Source organism: Pseudophryne corroboree, chromosome 1 (genome assembly GCF_028390025.1).
Source record: "Pseudophryne corroboree isolate aPseCor3 chromosome 1, aPseCor3.hap2, whole genome shotgun sequence".
In the NCBI taxonomy this organism is placed as follows: domain Eukaryota; kingdom Metazoa; phylum Chordata; class Amphibia; order Anura; family Myobatrachidae; genus Pseudophryne; species Pseudophryne corroboree.
In genome coordinates, this window is record NC_086444.1 from 1,186,639,728 (window position 1) to 1,186,658,850 (window position 19,123).

General features: G+C 45.9%; 1 long non-coding RNA gene across 1 annotated transcript in view; it reads right to left on the reverse strand.

Moving 5' to 3' along the window:
- Positions 1-18,153, reverse strand: part of LOC135013503 (uncharacterized) — an 89,701-nt gene extending 71,548 nt beyond the window's left edge. The window contains exon 1 of the long non-coding RNA XR_010212221.1: positions 17,855-18,153. This is a non-coding gene — a long non-coding RNA (uncharacterized LOC135013503). The remainder of the gene's footprint in view (positions 1-17,854) is intronic.
- Between the last annotated feature and the right edge of the window lie 970 nt (positions 18,154-19,123).

The window sequence follows — 19,123 nt, forward strand, 5'->3', positions numbered from 1 at the left end:
CTTCCCGGTCATCGGAAGAAGCCCCGAGTCCACAACACTCCCAAACCAGGTCAGTGATAGTATACTCAGGCCACATGGACTCGGGGAATCGGAACACGGACTCGAGTGCCATTCAGAACCTGGCTTCTCGAGTGCAAAGTCAGGAAGCAGCGCAAGGCCAGGTGATGCAGTACCTCCAGCAGTTGTCCGGGCGTCTGGATCAGATTCAGGCGTCTCTGGCCTCAGTAATTTCGGCACCTGTTCCAGTAGTCGCACCAGTTGCCGTTGCCAGCAATGTTCAACCATCGGCCGGTGTCACTCCACGCCTTCAGTTGCCTACTCCGTCCCGCTATAATGGGAATCCCAAAAATTGTCGTGGTTTCTTGAACCAATGCGAGGTACATTTCGAGCTACTTGCACACAACTTTCCTACAGACCGGTCCAAGGTAGCATATATTATTTCTCTGTTGGAAGGTTCTGCTTTGGATTGGGTGTCTCCATTATGGGAACGATCTGATCCCATGGTTTCCAACTACACCAACTTCATCTCGTCCTTTCGAAGGATTTTCGACGAGCCCGGCAGAATGACCACTGCTTCTTCCGATTTGCTCCGTGTTCGGCAGGGCGCCCGTTCCGTGGGCCAGTACGTGGTTCATTTCCAGACCATTGCTTCCGAACTACGCTGGAATAATGACGCCCTGAGAGCTGCCTTCTGGAACGGTCTTTCCGACCGGCTGAAAGATGAGCTGGTTACTAGAGATCTGCCGGATCCATTAGAAGATTTGATTTCCCTTTGCGTCAAGGTGGATCTTCGGATGCAGGAGCGTGGAAGAGAACGTAGCCGTTCGGATCGTTCCAGGTTCCGGAATCCTACTCCTAGGCCGGTGGCCTCACCCAGCTCAGATGAGCCCATGCAAATTAACCGCTCCCGACTGTCTCCGGAAGAACGACAGCGTCGTCGTGAGGGTAAACTCTGCCTTTACTGTGGAGCCGCAGATCATTTTCTTAAATCTTGTAAAGCCCGTCCGGGAAACGGGCAGGCCTAGCTTGTTCCGGAGGAGTCAAGCTGGGAGTTACGACAAAAGCTTCTCCAACTTCGGACTGCTTGCTTCCAGTAACTCTAGTCTCCAATTCAGTCTCCAGGTCTTGTGAAGCCCTATTGGATTCCGGAGCTGCAGGGAACTTCGTTTCTTCTTTCTGTGCCCAAAGTTTGGGTTTAAAGTTACGGCCTATCGAGCGGCCAATTTCACTGACAGCTATCAACGGGACTAGAATTTCCAAAGGTCTTATAATGTGGCGCACGGGGCCAGTTAAGCTGCAGGTCGGGGCTCTACATCAGGAAGATTTGGAACTCTTGGTAATCCCAGAAATGCCTCATGATCTGGTTCTTGGAATGCCTTGGCTGAAAAGTCATAATCCCCACATCGACTGGAAGTCGTCACAAATTCTGTCCTGGAGTCCCTTTTGTCACACTAATTGTCTTACTCCTGTTTGTCCGCTCCGTGTTACCTCCAAAACGGATGAAGAGCACATTCCGGAGGCATATCAAGGGTACAAGGACGTATTTTCGGAACAAGCTACTGACCTGTTACCACCTCACAGGCCTTGGGACTGCCCTATTGACCTTGTCCCAGGGAAGACGCCACCTCGTGGTCGCACATATCCTCTGTCTCTTCCCGAGACTCAAGCCATGTCGGAGTATATTAAGTCCAATATGCTCAAGGGATTCATTCGCCCCTCTTCCTCCCCTGCCGGTGCAGGCTTCTTTTTCGTGAAGAAAAAGGACGGGGGGTTGAGACCATGCATCGACTACCGCGGCCTAAACGACATTACTATTAAGAATAAATACCCCTTGCCACTAATCACAGAGTTATTTGATAGGGTTCGTGGTGCCCGCATTTTTTCAAAACTCGACTTGAGAGGAGCTTACAATCTTATACGCATCCGAGAGGGGGATGAATGGAAGACTGCCTTTAATACCCGAGATGGGCATTACGAATACTTGGTGATGCCGTTTGGTCTTAGTAATGCTCCCGCGGTTTTCCAGGGGTTCGTCAACAAAATCTTTCGTGATATGCTGTATCAGAGCGTTGTGGTATATCTGGACGACATACTGATTTTTTCCAAGAATCTTGTCGAAGACAGGACTCAAGTCAAAGAGGTGCTACACCGTTTACGAGAGAATCATCTCTACGCCAAGCTTTCCAAATGTACCTTTGAAGTAACATCTATTCCGTTCCTCGGTTATGTCATCTCGGGGACGGAGCTTCGCATGGATCCGGAAAAGTTGTCGGCCATTCGTGACTGGACTCAGCCTCTTTCCCTGAAAGCAATACAAAGGTTCCTGGGCTTTGCGAACTACTACAGGAAATTCATTAAGGGTTTCTCCACCATTGTTGCGCCCATTACTGCCCTGACGAGGAAGGGTTCTAATCCTAGTTTGTGGCCTCCGGAAGCCATTGTAGCTTTTTCTCGCTTAAAGTTAGCTTTCATGACGGCTCCAGTTCTCCAACAACCAAATTTCGAGGAACCCTTCTTCTTAGAAGTTGATGCATCTTCAGTCGGGGTTGGGGCTGTTCTCTCCCAGTATTCCTCTGATAAAAAATTACATCCGTGTGGCTTCCATTCTCGTAAATTCTCTCCAGCCGAACGAAATTACACTATTGGAGACCAGGAACTCTTGGCAATCAAATCTGCCTTGGAAGAATGGAGATATCTTCTAGAAGGGGCTAAACATGTGTTTACCATCTACACGGATCACAAGAATTTGCTGTACATTAAATCCGCACAATGCTTGAATCCTCGCCAGGCGAGATGGGCACTTTTCTTTTCCCGATTCTCGTTCATTATCAAGTACCGGGCCGGGACTCTCAATATTAAAGCAGATGCGCTTTCTCGTTCACAAGTTCCCACAGACGAGGATGAATCTCCGGAGCGGGGTTTAATTCTGAATCCAGTTTCTGTCTCTGCTGCTTTAACTACTCCAGCTCCTCCTCCTGGAAGAATGTCCGTGCCAGCTAGATTCCGCCCAGGAATACTACTGTGGGCCCATAACTCCAAGTTTTCCGGTCATCCCGGCGCTCAGAAGATGTACAAGTTTCTGCAAAGGTCTTACTGGTGGAACACCATGAGGAAGGATGTACAAGATTGCGTTAATCCGTGTCCCCAATGTACACAACATAAATCTCCTCGTCTGCCTCCTGCAGGGTTACTTCGTCCTCTGCCTATCCCTGTGAGACCCTGGACTCACATTTCCATGGACTTCATCACTGACTTGCCCTGTTCCAAGGGTTGCAACACCGTTTGGGTTATCGTTGACCGTTTTTCGAAGATGGCACACTTTGTGCCCTTGACTGGTCTCCCGACAGCACCGAAACTGGCTCTATTGTTTATCCGAGAACATTTTCATTTGCATGGGTTGCCACAAGAGATTGTTTCTGACCGTGGAGTACAGTTCACCGCCAGGTTTTGGAAAGCCCTTTGTTCAACTCTACACATTAAACTTAAGTTTTCGTCTGCTTATCATCCCCAAACTAATGGGCAAACGGAACGAGTCAATCAAGATCTAGAGACTTTTCTTCGTTTGTATCTCTCTCCTTCACAGGACAACTGGGTGGAGTTGTTGCCTTGGGCGGAGTTTGCCCATAACCATTTGTTTCATTCTTCCACTGGGGAATCACCATTTTTCGTCAACTACGGGTTCCATCCCCGTGTTCCGGAATTTCCAAGCCTTCCGATAATAGAGGTTCCTGCTGTAGTGTCCACTCTACGACACTTTGGACAAATTTGGAGAAAGGTTCATGCTAATCTTAAGCAGGTTTCTGTTCGGTACAAGTTCTTCGCAGATAAGAAACGGCAAGCCGCACCTCAATATAAAGTTGGGGACAGGGTATGGCTGTCCACACGGAATCTCCGGTTGAAGGTGCCCACCATGAAATTCGCTCCAAGGTTCATCGGTCCTTACCCTGTGCTACAAGTCTTAAATCCTGTTGTCTGTAAACTGGGTTTGCCTGCCCATCTTCGAATACCTAACGCCTTTCATGTTTCTCTACTCCGTCCCCTCATTCTGAATCGGTTCCACTCAGCACTCCCTAGGCCAACGTCCGTAGTGGCAGAAGCTGGAGCGGAGTTTGAAATCAAAGCTATTCTTGACTCTCGTTATCTTCATAAAAAATTACAGTACTTGGTGGACTGGAAGGGTTATGGTCCTGAGGAGAGAAGTTGGATTGGGGCTACTGAAGTAACGGCTCCTCGTCTGATTCTGATCTTCCACTCCAGACATCCGACTAAGCCCGGGAAGTGTCCAGGGGCCACTCCTGGAGGAGGGGGTACTGTCACGAACCTCGGGCAGCGGCGACCGCGCTTGTCCCTGCGGGTGGCCTGGTCTGCCCGGCGCCTCTCTTCCCCTGACGGTCTCCGGCTTCTGCAGCGGGTCGGCGCTGCTCTCCGGCGGCTTCCCGGAAGCAAGGACGCCGCCATCACAAGCGAGGGCAAGGAGGCGGAGCAGGTCTGACGTCACCTGCCTGCTCCGCCAATCAGGCTAGGGCGGGGAATTTAAAATCAGATACCAGGCAGAGATCCGGTGCCTGAGTATCTTCGTTTCTCCTGCGGAAGCTGTGATTCCAGAGCTCCCTCGTCCCTGCAAGCATCCTGTGCTTCCAAGCATCCTGTGCCTCCAAGCATCCTGTGCCTCCAAGCATCCTGTGCTTCCAAGCATCCTGTGCCTCCAAGCATCCTGTGCCTCCAAGCATCCTGTGCCTCCAATTATCTCTGTGCCTCCAATTACCTCCGTGCCTCCAATTACCTCCGTACCTCCAATTATCTCCGTGCCTCCAATTATCTCCGTGCCTACAAGCACCTCGTGCCTCCAAGCACCTCTGTGCCTCCAAGCACCTCTGTGCCTCCAAGCACCTCCGTGCCTCCAAGCACCTCCGTGCCTCCAGTTACCTCCGTGTCTCCAAGCACCTCGTGCCTCCAAGCACCTCATCCCTCCAAACACCTCGGTGTCTCCAAACACCTCCGTGCCTCCAAGCACCTCCGTGCCTCCAAGCACCTCCGTGCCTCCAGTTACCTCCGTGTCTCCAAGCACCTCGTGCCTCCAAGCACCTCATCCCTCCAAACACCTCGGTGTCTCCAAACACCTCCGTGCCCCCAAGCACCTCCGTGCCTCCAAGCACCTCCGTGCCTCCAAGGGCCTCCCTGCACTCCCAGCACCTCAGTGCCTCCAATACCACAGTGTCTCCAATATCTCAGTACCCCAGCCTTCAGTATTTCTACAAGTCTTGTCTTACAGGAGACCTTCAAGAATTCCTCTGGGCCTCCCGCCTGCCGTCTTAGTCCTGCATGAGGAAGACCTACATCCGGCCATCTCTACTACGACCCAGTGGCGGTTCCTCTTCCCGGTCATCGGAAGAAGCCCCGAGTCCACAACACTCCCAAACCAGGTCAGTGATAATTTTTGCAAGCCCATATCTGACATTTCTTTCTCAAATCCAAATTCTGAACATCGGGAAGATCTTAATGAGATTATTTTTGGATTGGATCTCCACAGGAGATGCAAACTGGGACTCTGTTCGGATCTGCAAAATTCAGGGGGGTTCAGATTTTGAAAGGACTATATTGCACATTATATATACTGTATGGGATGTAGTTATGTGGCCAGCGGTAAAGAGAACGCAGGCCACAATACCTGCACTTACATCCCACCACCTCACTATCTCAATGGTTGGCATGCCAACCAAGAGGGACAATTCCCAATTGTGGGTGTCCATGACACCCATAGAGTGTGAATAGAGCCTGTAACGAGCCAGCAAGGGGCTTCTTTGCACTCACCCCCCTCCACTGGCCATGTAAATGCTGGGATCCCACCATCGGTATTGTGACTGACGGTCTCCTGACCGCCAGTCACTGTTTGCTTCCCAAAGATTTGTCTTTTTACACTGGGGTGTCTACTTTTTCCAGAATCTCCTCTGTACAAATGAGGGACGGAGGACATTATGCTACATGCATGGGTATTAATTTACTGTATGTGATACAACTAGAGATGTGCAGAGGACACTTTTGAGGTTTTGGTTTTGGATCTGGATTGCTTTTGCCAAAACCACCTTTTCAGGTTTTTGTTTTTGTTTTTGATCTAGATATTTGTTTTTTTTTTTTAAAAGACATAAAATTAGCTAAAATCACAGAATTTGGGGTAATTTTGATCCTACTGTATTAGTAACCTCAATAACATTAATTTCCACTCATTTCCAGTCTATTCTGAATACCTCACACCACACAATATTATTTTTAGGCCAAAAGGTTGCACTGAGGTAGCTGGATGACTAAGATAAGCGACACAAGTATGCAGCACAAACACCTGGACCATCTAGGAGTGGCACTGCAGTTGCAGAGAGGATGACACTTTTAAAAAACTAGGCCCCAAAGAGCACATAATGCAAAGAAAAAAAAATGCAAGATGGAATTGTCCTTGGGCCTTCCCACCCTTATGTTGTATAAACAGGACATGCACACTTTAACAAACCAATCATTTTAGCGACAGGGTTTTCCACATGACTGGGGCTGAAATGACTGGTTTGTTTGGGCCCCCACCAAAAAAAGAAGCAATTATTCCCCCCACCAAAATATAAGTAATTAATCTCTCCTTGCACAAACTGGCTCTACAGAGGCAATATGTCATCCTCATCCTTATCCTTTGATTCCTCACCCATTCAGTATACATCCTCATCCTCACAGAGTATTAATTTGCCCCCACTGGAATCCACCAGCACAGGTCCCTGTGTACTTTCTGGAGGCAATTGCTGGTAAATGATTTTCTGGAGGAATTTACAATTCATTTTGATGAACATCATCTTCTCCGGTTACCAGCTGCTCTAAACACTCTTTTGGAGTACACACTGGAGGAGGGGGGGGGGGGGGGGGGTGAGCAACTTAAGTAAAATAATGCCAGTTTCCCTGCAAATTGCCTCTTTTTCCTGCCAGTATACATACGGACTGTCTGACATGTCTACTTGGATGCTGTCACTGATATAGTCCTCCCCCATCCTTTCAATGGTGACAGTATCATAAGCAGTGACAATAGACATGTCAGCAATAGTTGGCAGTTCCTTCAGTCCGGACTAGATGTCAGCACTTGCTCCTGACTGCCCTGCATCACCTGCAGAGGGTGGGCTAGGAAAGTGTATTCTTTTCCTTACAGCCCCAGTTGCGGGAGAAAATGAAAGAGGAATTGTTGACAGGTCACGTTCCACTTGAGTTGCCAATTTTCTCACCAGCAGGTATTTGGACCTCTGCAGATTTGTGTCCACCAGAAAGAGAGATGCAATGTAGGCTTTAAACCTAGGATCAAGTATGGTAGCCAAAATGTATTTCTCTGATTTCAACAGATTGATCACCCTTGAATCCTGGCAAAGCCAATGAAGGGGTCCATCCACAAGTCCCACATACTTAGCGTAATTGCTCCATCTTAGCTTCTTCTTCAATTTTCTATCTGCTTCTGCAAAAGTCTGATGAGGGGAATGACCTGACTCAAGCTGGCAGTGACTGAACTGACTTCACGTGTGGCAAGTACGCAGGGTTGGAGAACCTTGTACAACATGTAAATTATTCTCCACTGCGTCAACACCAGCATAGCTGTTATGGCCTCAGTAATTCACTTTGCAACAGGGTGACAGCTGTCATATTTCATCTTCCTGGCACAGGACTGTTGGAAAGTATATTGCTTAGTTGAAGTAGTACAAGTGGTCTTCTAACTTCCTCTCTGGGATGACGATCGACTCCCAGCAGCAACAAAGGCAGCAGTATGCATACCACTCACGGATCATCTGGAGGAATTCCAGATAGGAGAGGATTCGTCAGTCATGCCAGTGACATGGCCTGCAGGACTATTTACATTTCTAAATGAGGAGGAAACTGACATTGACAGATTTGGTGGTGTGGCTTGCAGGAGCTTGGGTACTGCAGGTGTTACATACAATGTACTTGGTACTCCTGAAACTGGGTGGATGAGCCCAAAGTACAGGAACATAATGCTGGAGTAAGAACAGAGTTCAGCAGCAACCCCTATAGAAACCTGACTCCGTTGTCTCACCCTCGTGGTCAGTCTACACCTGCGAGACTATGTTTGCTTGGGCCCACGGCAGCCGCGTTTGAAGGGCGGATAAGTCTGCCCAACTCCGATGCCCCCCGGTCTTAGTTGGAGACAAGGTGTAAACTGAGATGGGGCGATAACAAGGAGAACCTCTAACTAAAACCTGAAACAGAGTTAAGGGCAACTCCAGAACTCTAACAAAAGTATGTGCAGCTCAGCCGCCAAGACAAATAACAACAAAGGCAATGCTGTCCATATGCGGCAAAGTCGCTACTCACAAAACCAGTGTGAATACAGGCGGACGGACAAGAACCCCCAAAGCCACAGACACAAGCTCACAGAACTGGAGGGCAGGCAGGATTCCAACAACAAACCAGAGGACGCCAAGACACAGGAAAACTGTATCAGGAACAGGCAATACCACAGGACTTATGGACAGGAACATGCCAAGGCAGGATGCAGCTTACAAGAAGCTCCAGACTCTGTCAGAACCGAGTACACAGGATTCCAGTATCAGACAGGGCCAGGACACAGATGCAATACTGGACCAGACACTAATCTGGAACATCCAGGTATAGCTACAAACGTCTATCACCAGCTCAGAACTGCAGAGCTAGCAAGGTAATAAGGGAACACGCCCCAATGAGGATGGATGGAAGCCAGGCACAAGATAATGACCAAAACAGCTGCAGGTGAGAGTAACACAGACAAGAGCCAGATTGCAGTACAGAGACTCACCACATAATGATCAACTATCAGACAGGTGAGGCTAAACACATAGAAACAGGCTGCAATTACACTGTCTCACCACCGGTGGCCAACAAGAATCTTCTAAACAAATACAATGGAAATCCTGGCATGCAAACAGAACTACAATACATGAAATAAATAAACAGAATGCAAACAGGAATGAACCACTGATTGTGGTTCATAACAGTACCTCCTCCTTAAGGGTGGACTCCGGACACCCCATGAAACCCAAGGAGAACAGAAACAAAAGTATAACATAACATACATAACCAAAATGCAAAACAGGAATGAGCCACTGCCATGGCTCATAACAGTACCCCCCCCCCCCCCTTGAGAAGGGGTCAACCGTCCCCAAAATACATGTTTCCCAAAACAAGGGATACACTAAAAAAAACCTGACACACTGGTATAACAGAAAAACAAAAGAAAACAGAAACAAGCTGTGGCAACAGCGTGTAACAGTGCACCCCTCCCCCTTGACAGTGGCAACTGGACACAAGACAAGAAAAAAATATTTTTTTTTTATCAAGGCAAGAGTCAGCAATTATTTCTTTTTCTTCTTTTTTTTACATGATTCTTGAGGTCTAACCAAGATAATTCCACAAACATTGGCCCTCATTCCGAGTTGTTCGCTCGGTATTTTTCATCGCATCGCAGTGAAAATCCGCTTAGTACGCATGCGCAATGTTCGCACTGCGACTGCGCCAAGTAACTTTACTATGAAGAAAGTATTTTTACTCACGGCTTTTTCTTCGCTCCGGCGAACGTAATGTGATTGACAGGAAATGGGTGTTACTGGGCGGAAACACGGCGTTTCAGGGGCGTGTGGCTGAAAACGCTACCGTTTCCGGAAAAAACGCAGGAGTGGCCGGGGAAACGGTGGGAGTGCCTGGGCGAACGCTGGGTGTGTTTGTGACGTCAACCAGGAACGACAAGCACTGAAATGATCGCACAGGCAGAGTAAGTCTGGAGCTACTCTGAAACTGCTAAGTAGTTAGTAATCGCATTATTGCGAATACATCGGTCGCAATTTTATGAAGCTAAGATTCACTCCCAGTAGGCGGCGGCTTAGCGTGTGTAACTCTGCTAAAATCGCCTTGCGACCGATCAACTCGGAATGAGGGCCCTTGTCTGAACTGATGGTACCTACCAGCAAGGCTGAGTTAAATCCAGAGATTGTTTTTTTAACCCTGGGAGCTGAACTTTCAGAAGAAGTACTGCTAGAAGAAGACAGAAAAGCACATACCGCAGTCAAAGCAATAGGCTGAGATTTTTTGTGTCGAGTTTACAGTATACGGTGGACTCTCAGCAGATAAGAAGGGTGACCTAGAAGAACCTGAACCAATTTCTTTGGAGCCATATTTCTCAACAACTGCATCACTGAATGCCTGGGCATCCTGAAGAATGGGATCTTCAGCTTCCATCAAGCTGGACGCCCATTTCAAAGGCTCCCTTCTAAAGGAATATATCAGATGGAGGACAAGGTTCTCTGAAGTGATGCCCAGAAATGGTCTAAACAGCATAATTGTGTAGTAGTGTTTGTAAAGCACAAGAAATTGGACTAAGTCCCCATCAAAGACTATAGATGTTGAGATATCAAAAGAGTCAGGATCTGCTTCCTTCCCATCTAACTGACTGGAGTGCATTGCCAGGACCAGGTCACTACTGACCTTACTCGAGGCTGTGACTTTCTGAACCCCACCAGGGGCAGTGGCCTTTGGAAACCCCTCTGGGGCAGTGGCCTTTGAAACCCCCTCTGGGGCAGTGGCCTTCGGAACCCCCGCTGGGGCAGTGGCCTTTGGTACCCCCGCTGGGGCAGTGGCCTTTGGGAACTCTGCTGGGGCAGTGGCCTTTGGGAACCCCGCTGGGGCAGTGGCCTTCTGGAACCCAGCTGGGGCAGTTGCCTTTGGGAACCCCACTGGGGCAGTGGCCTTTGGGAACCCCACTGTGGCAGTGGCCTTTGGTAACCCCGCTGGGGTCAGCACTTCGGGCTCCCTCTCTGGGACCGGACTGTTGGACTCCCTCTCTGGGAGCGGACCATCGGACCCCCTCACTGGGACTGGACCATCGGACTCCCTCTCTGGGACCAGACTCCCTCTCTATGACCTTCAGAACCTCCACTACAGCTTTGCCTCTTGAGTCCTTTCCTGGGAAGGCGACCTCTAGACCCTTCTCTGGGGCTGTGCCTCTCAAGACCCCACCTGGGTACATAGCTTCAAAGATCCCTTCTGGGGTTATACTTCTCCAGTTTTCTTTTGGAGCTATGGCTCTAGATACCCTTTCTGGGGTTGCACCTTTAAAGTCCCTACCTGGGGTAAAAGCTTCTAAGACCCCTTCTGGGATTGACACCTGAGCTATTATATTCGATGTCCCTCTTTAAACCCTGAGTATTATGCACTGTTCCTAGGCCCTGAGCATCGGGCACCACTCCAGGACCCTGAGCATTGGGTACTGCTCCGGGACCCTGGGCATCAGGCACCACTCCAGCACCCTGGCTATCAAGCACCAATTTAGGACGCTGGGCATTGGGCACCACTTCAGGACCCTGGGTATCGGGCACCGCTTCAGGACCCTGAGATTCCACTACTGGGGTTTGCAACTCAGATTCAACAGGAAAATTAAGAGAGGAGAGAAACATTCTCCTTTGGTTCCTGAATCTATAATGGGACTCCCTATCCCAAGGACTCCAATTATAAGACTGCGTGCTTTTTAGTGTGGGTTTTGCGACAAGTACCTCTGCCACAGTAGAGACAGGAGTAGGTCTTGAATCCTGACTCAAATTGGCCAGAGCGCAGGACTTGTCACCACACTGTGGCTTGCACAACTCACACATCTGCAGATATTGGCCTAAACCCCACAATATAGGCATAAATGTAAGTTTCTGCGACACAGATGCTCCTCTTCTGAGAGCCTGGGTCGCAGAAAACTTTTAAACCTTTTCTCTCCAACCAAACCTGAGGATTCTCTTGTCACCTTATTGTGAGCTAGAGTCTCTTTGGAGATAGATGAACTCTGAACAACTTCTGGCAGGATGCTTTAAGGATTGCTGCAAAACCTCCAGCCATTCAGGTCTGAAGGCACCAAAAGCAGAGTTCAGGGCTGAGAGAGATGCCTGCAGGGCTTGCAGGGTGGGCACAGGAGGATTTCAGACTAGACAGATAAGACTGGGCTGGGTTCTGAACTAGACAAGAGAAGACAAGACTAGGCTGGATTCTGAACTAGACAAGAAAAGACTGGGCTGAATAATGAACTAGACAAGACAAGACAAGACTGGATTCTGAACACTGGACTGGATTCCTAACACTGGACTGGATTCTAAACACTGGACTAGATACTGAACTCTGGACTGGATACTGAACACTGGACTGGATACTGAACACTGGACTGGATACTAAACACTGAACTGGACCAAAAAAGAAATAATTACTATTTAGCTTTGTTTCTTTTTTGTTGTATGGCTGGTGATAATGTTTTACGTTCACTGTACTTGGTACTCCTGAAACTGGGCGGATGAGCCCAAAGTACAGAAACGTAATGCTGGAGTGGGAACAGAATTCAGCAGCAACCCCTACGGAAACCTGACTCCGTTGTCTCACCCTCGTGGCCAGTCTACACCTGTGAGACTATGATTGCTTAGACCCATGGCAGCTGCATTTGAATGGCGGATTAAGTCTGCCCAACTCCAATGCCCCCTTAGTTGGAGACAAGGCGTAAACTGAGATGGGAGATAACAAGGGGAACCTCTAATTAAACCTGAAACAGAGTTAGGGGCAACTCAAGAACTCTAACAAATGTATGTGCTGCTCAGCCGCCAATACAAAGAACAACAAAGGCAATGCTGTCCATACGCCGACACAAAATTGTGGTGTACCGGCGATGACAGCATACGCAGAGCCCTCTGCAGAAAATCCAAAACAAATATAACAAGAAGATACGGCCAAGGCCGTAAGATGCGGAAAAGCTGCTACTCACGAAACCGGTGTGAATACAGGTGGACGGACAAGAACCCCCAAAGCCGCAGACACAGGATCACTGGAGGGCAGGCAGGATTCCGACAACAGACCAGAGGACACCAAGACACAGGATAACTGGATCAGGAACAGGCAATACCACAGGACTTATGGACAGGAACACGTCAAGGCAGGAAGCAGCTCACAAGAAGCTCCAGACTCTGTCTGAACCGAGTACACAGGATTCCAGTATCAGACAAGGCCAGGACACAGATGCAATTCTGAACCAGACACTAATCAGGAACATCCAGGTATAGCTACAAACGTCTATCACCAGCTCAGAACTGCAGAGCTAGCAAGGTAATGAGGGAACACGCCCCAATGAGGATGGCTGGAAGATAGGCACAAGATAATGACCAAAACAGCTACTGGTTAGAGTAACACAGACAAGAGCCAGATTGCAGTACAGAGACTCACTACATAATGATCAACTATCAGACAGGTGAGGCTTAACACATAGAAACAGGCTGCAATTACACCGACTCACCACCGGTGGCCAACAAGAGTCTTCTTAACAAATACAATGGAAATCCTGGCATGCAAACAGAACTACAATACATGAAATAAATAAACAGAATGAAAACAGGAATGAACCACTGCTTGTGGTTCATAACAGTACCTCCTCCTTAAGGGTGGACTCTGGACACCCCATGAAACCCAAGGAGAACAGAAACAGAAATATAACATAAAATACATAACCAAAATGCAAAACAGGAATGAGCCACTGCCGTGGCTCATAACAACAGGAAGAAGGGATTTAGCTGTCTGTGGACTGATTATGCTCTTACCCAAAGTTTCTGAACTTGACAATGACTTCTGATAAATATGCTGCATGTAGCGTATAAGGGAGAATGTTCCTAAATTGTTAAAGTACTTACCCCTAATTATTATGGATTGACAAAGACAACACACGTCTTGACAACTGTTTGTGGAGAAATAGTTTCACACCAGAGAGGATTTTTTTTTTGCATTTTGCCCAGGTATGACAATGGGCTTTATCATCCCATGGACAACAACTGTCTCCACTGGTGCCTTAGTCAAACAAACTGCATCACCATCAGAATCCTCATTGTCAACTTCCTCCTCAGCGCCAGCTACACCAAAATCCTCCTCATCCTGGTGTACATCTACAGTGACATCCTCAATCTCAATATCAGCTATTGGACTGGCAGTGCACCTCCCAGCACCTGAAGGGGGCATGCAAATGGTGGTAGTAGTCTCCTCTATCCATATAGTCTTAGAAAGGTCAGGTCTAGACATTGCAACCAAGGACACACTTGGACTCTCCTTGGGGATTTGTGATATCTCCTGTGCTTTTGCAAGCTTAATTTTTAAAAATGTTCAAGAGGGAGGTGGGCTTCCATCCTCATGAGAAGCTGAGCCATCAGTGATGAACATAGGCCAAGGCCTTAGCCTTTCCTTCCCACTTCGTGTTGAGAATGGCATATTGCCAATTTTACGTTTTGCATAAGATATTTTTTTTGTTTCTGATTATTAAGTTTTGCTTCTTGGATTTGACATGCCCTCTATGACACTAGGAATCGGTCTTCCTTAGCAGACGACGTTGATGGAATTGCATTGTCAATGTCATGACTTTTGGCAGCAGCATCTTCAGCACTAGTACTAGGAACTTGAAGTGGTTCCTGATCTTCCAATATTTTTTCCTCCAAATTTGTGTTCTCCATTTCACAGGACAGCACCCCTTTATTATTACAGCAGCCAGAACAGTGCCTCTTAATTTTCACAGCACCCCTGTATCTCTACAGCCTACAAGACCAGTGTACTTCTATTTTAAAAACAGCACCCCAGTATTTTTACAGCATGCAGGTCCAGTATACTTTTATTTTAACTACAGCACCCCTGGATTTTTACAGCATACAGGACCAGTGTACTTTTATTTTAAAAACACCTCTGTATTTTTACAGCATACAGGACCAGTGTACTTTAATTTTACCAACAGCACCCCTGCATTTTTACAGCATACAGGAGCAGTGTACTTTTATTTTAACAATAGCACACCAGAATTTTTACAGCATACAGGGCCAGCACCCCTGTATTTTCAATGCATACAGGAAGACAATGTCCCTGCCCCCTTTACAACACAGTGACAGCCAGGACAGCAATACCCATGTACAGCTTCAGCACCCTTAAAAGCACATGAAACACCAGTGACAGCCAGAACAGCACCCCTAACATCACAGGGACACCACAGTGACAGGAACAGCACCCCTACAGAGCACAAACTGACCCCACCCAATGCCACCTCCCATAGAGAGAGACACAGGTCTGTCTCCTTCACTCTCCAAGTCTAGAGTGAAAATGGTGGTGACGCGCAGCTATTTATATGGAATCCAAAACCCACAAGAATCCGACAGCAGGATGATGATGATGATGATGATGATGTTTTGTGCCTCGATCTGGATTCTGACTCGGATCCAGGCTCAAAGAGTGGTGTTCAGGGGGTGGGGGGTTTGGTTCTCTGAGAACTGAACCCGCTCATCTCTAGATACAACAGTATGATACTATTTTCAATATGTACTTTCCATGAAAAAGAAAGGGGGGGTTAATGAATCAGATTCTGGACAATAGAAAAACATCTGTGCAGCTCCCACTTACATATGTAGGTAGGTATTGCCATAGGGGGTCATTCGAACCTAATCACATGCTATTTTTTTTGCAGCGCTGCGATCAGGTCAGAACTGTGAATGTGTATGCTCCCCAATGTGCAGGAGAATTGCCCCCTGTCAAAGCGGTTGCACAGTCAATTGCAAGAAGATTGACAGGAAGAGGCCGTTTGTGGGTGTCAACTGACCATTTCTAGGGAGTGTCCGGAAAAACGCAGGTGTGCCCAGCCATTTGGAGGAAGGATTCCTGACGTCAACTCTTGGCCGGATCATCTTAGCGGCTGAGTAAGTCCTGAGCTGTGAAGAGACTGCACAAACTTTTGTTTGTGCAGCTCTATGCACAAACGTTCGCACTACTGCACATCAACTACCCCCTCCCCCTGTAGGCGGCAACTACCTGATCGCAGCACTGCAAAAAAACACCTGCGTGCAATCAGGTCTGAATCACCCCCATAGTGTAGTGCAATAATATAGTCCTGACTGTGTTTGCATGGGTTACATAGATATATGATGATGTTTCTTTAACACACACAAATATCCGTATAAATGTGTACATACTGTATTAGAGATCATTCAAGCAAATATATTTATTAACATTGTGAAAACATACACACACAAACATACATTGCAGTAAATACTGTTAAAAAAGGCATATATCCATACATATAAAGTACAAAATATAAGTAATAAAAGGACAATAAAAATCAAGATGTATGACTAATAAGTCAGTATAAAACTGACAAGTGTTCGCACATATATTGGGCAGCTGATGTGAGCCTCCCGGCTCATTGTAGTGGATCCAGATACAACATCTGCTTTCTCTACTCGCTAGGTGATGCAGGGGTTAATACCTGTGCTACAGATGGTACAAATTGCCACCTGGCCAGTAGGAATATACGTAAAACATGGATTGTAATTTAGGGGTTTGGGATACACTGCTTTATACTGCTAATATTGTAAATACACTGTAAGTAAATATTATAGCTTATCAATATCCTGTTTTATTTACTGATTTTTACCATTTAATGGAAAGTAACATTACTTGTTTCAAAGATAAAAACATTAAATAAATAATTAGCACAAAGAAGCTGTAACCATAGTAACTAATCAGACATTGTGCTGTGTTAGTTTGGCATGTGCTGCATTGACGGCTACAGTAAGTTTCTGCAATAATTATTATTCCTTATTCATACAGCACCAAAATAATACCCTGTACTGTAATACATACCTCCCAACATGACCCTCTCCAGGAGGGACAGAATGTTCTGCTCCTGGACTTTTCTCTTAATGTATGATTGCCATCACCTGTACTGAAACGCCTTTCTTATCCATTAACTAGTTCAACACAGGTGACAGCAACCTTAAATTAAGAGAAAAGTCCAGAAGCAGAGCATTGTGTCCCTCCTGGAGAGGGTCATTTTGGGAGGTATGGTAATATCAGATGTAAGCTTTATTCATAACAGGTCCCGAACCAGTGAAGCTTACAATCTAAATCCTCTACCAGAGGCACATAAACAGCGCAGCAATCTGTTCTGAGTATAAGTAACCTAACATTACGCTTCTTTAATAAAAAATGGGTTACCACCTCATCCCTTTAATTAAGGACACACATATTAATTACACAGGTTCTGTGGCTGATTAAAACCAGGTGAAGTGGAGTCTTGAAGTCAGCCAGCCACAGAACCTGTGTAATTAATATGTGTCCAGAATTAAAGGGAGGAGGTGGTAATCCTATAAAAATGCACATGGACAATAGAAGGGGGAACACATATAAACTTTAATTATTGCATAAAATGATTGTACAATGATTACATTTCAGCCCAGCGACCCAGTACTAACAACCAGCAACACTAATCACCATTCTACTAATTACGCTGTTTAGATTTATACAAACTGCAGAGAGCAAAGTAATATCAGATTACTCATAACCTATAAATGGCAGCATAACTTTTTAGCTTGCATTAATAATTACTAATGAATATTGATGTTAAATATTGTAAGTCTAATGTTGTATTCTTAGAAAAAAAATATTCTTATGTATTGTAAGAAATAATACAGTAAAAGATTGTTCATGTAACAGCAGATGGTTAGAAAGGAATTCATCACAATAACAGTATTTTTGGACTAATCCAGCTTTGTTCTTAGAATTCTTAGAAATAATGTAATTTAGGATTTTGTTTCTGTCTTCTGCTAAATAACAACAATCTGCAGATATTTAGAACTTTTCTAACAAAAATGTGTCAGATACAAACGTGAGACAAAGATTTTCTGCATGATATAAAATTACAGAGAGACGTAAGAAGTTACTAAGCAATGCACAGAAATTATTAGGAATTTTCTGTTTGTTTGAAATGTCCCTGTAATGTTAAATTTTTATTTTTTGCAGCATCTATTGTACTTACATCATGACGATTGCACTGAAGAAAATTTTCCATCCATTCATGTAAGAAAATACTCTTGTACATCGGGTGAATAGTCCTTTAATAATGTTATCTTCTTCCTGAGAATACTTAGATGTAAAAATGTAATTGGTAACTACAAGGTGATGTCCGGGAGTAGAGTTCTGTGTCTCAGATCTGCAGAGCGTCACATATAGGACCAGCAACAAAAACAAAATACATGAAAGATTTAGACCCATTGTTACCGATAATCAGAAGCATATGAGATAGTTTCTCCTCTCTCTCCAATCCCAGCACTGACAGCTGCACAAGTGTAGTATGGAATATGCAGGACAAAGGGAGACGTGGTGATAGAGGGAGCTTTATAGTCATTGCATATTACTCTTTTGTCATGGACTAAAAAAATACAATAGTGTAAATAGAACAATGTTGCTTTTAAAAAGAATAACATAAATTTATATGAAAAAGTAAATTACAACACCAGGGGCCACTACTGTATACATAGAAGCTGGTTTTTCATAGTACAATATAATCAGGTTTGCTCATAAAGGGTCTAAAGTGGAATTAAACTAAGTTCAAAAGAAAAACAAATAAAAATGTATACTTCTTTACTTTATACTTATTTACAATGATTTTGGCCACGTACGTCCTGTCTTTAAAAACAAGCATATGAGTGGTCACCCTAATGACTGCCACCCTAAATTCATAAATCCTGTACACCAGGGCAATCCTACAAGTGGTCCCATAAGACTCTATGGGGAGAACTGCATTTGGGACACCATCTACCTAAACTTTCATCCTAACCAGACAGATAATTGATGCTATATACCCTAAACACCAAATAATCAGTAGTGAATTTCACATTGGGCACATACTGTACCTATGGGCGACACTTGTTTGGGAATGGCACTTGGATGCCTGCAGGGTTATCAGAATGTTTTTCAGTTGGGGGGGCAATATAAAATCTCAGTTTGGAGCCTCTAACTTCTGGCGTTCTTAGATGGGTCATGTGTGCCTGTATGGAACTCTATGGAGAAGCTGGGAGTGAGTGGTCCCTTGTACACATTATTCCCGGTAGATCCCATTTTACACAGTATGCCAGGTGGAGCTGCTTATACACATTATGCCAGGTAGAGCCCCTTATACACATTATGCGAGGTAGAGCCACTTATACACATTATGCCAGGTAGAGCCCCTTATACACATAATGCGAGGTAGAGACACTTCTACACATTATGCCTGGCAGAGCCCATTTATATATATTATGTATGG